Source organism: Rhinolophus ferrumequinum, chromosome 8, assembly GCF_004115265.2.
Source record: "Rhinolophus ferrumequinum isolate MPI-CBG mRhiFer1 chromosome 8, mRhiFer1_v1.p, whole genome shotgun sequence".
Taxonomy (NCBI): domain Eukaryota; kingdom Metazoa; phylum Chordata; class Mammalia; order Chiroptera; family Rhinolophidae; genus Rhinolophus; species Rhinolophus ferrumequinum.
Window position 1 is genome coordinate 67910502 of NC_046291.1, and position 962 is coordinate 67911463.

A 962-nucleotide genomic window follows, 5' to 3' on the forward strand; every position below is an offset into this window, starting at 1 on the left:
CTGACCCGATTGCCAGCATCTCCTGGGCTTGTGCCGTCCCAGGTTCATCATACCTTAATTTCAAGTTGAAAAATCCTGGGAAGACTATCCTGATTTGAGTCATGTCTCTATTCCTGTTGCAATCAGTGACCAGGAGAGATGAGAAATTAGGATTGGCCCAGCTTTGGTTAGTTAGGTAGGTACCTATCCTTAGTCAATCACTGTGCTATGGAAGTAGGATGGTTTATATTTGGACCCTGCTGTGTTTCCCCGAAAATAAGACCTCGCCGGACCATCAGCTCTAATGCGTCTTTTGGAGCAAAAATTAATATAAGACTGCGTCTTATATTATATAAGACGCAGTCTTATATAAGACCCAGTATTATATTACAGTAAAATAAGACCAGGTCTTATATTAATTTTTGTGCCAAAAGACGCATTAGAGCTGATGGTCCGGCGAGGTCTTATTTTCGGGGAAACACGGTATGTTAAACTGGAGAAGGGAGAGTAATTTCTCAGGAAAGAGGAGTGCTAATCTAGGAGAACTATCTTATAGATACATTATCTATATGTACCTCTATTATATAATATCTTATAGATATCTACATATAGAGGGCCTACTATGATATTTTTTATAGTCAAAAGACAAAGAATCTGGAAGAAGCTATCTAAATTTGGGGTGGGGGGGTTAAGAGAGATGGAAAGAAGAAAAATTGATTTGGTTACTTGTATATTCCTTTGCAATAGAAGAGCCCTTTAGAGCCAAGGTGGGGGAGTTATGGGGGTGGAAGACAAAGAGTGAAAATAGAATCACTGCAACAACCACTCTGGAAGGAACATTAAGCCATGGGATTTGTATACATGTATGTATGTCTCTGTGTATACACACACACATCTAAACATTTCAGATAATTTAAATTAGAACATCATTTGTCATTTCCAAGTAAATGTTTTTGAGTAGTTAAAAAATGTTACAACTTAAA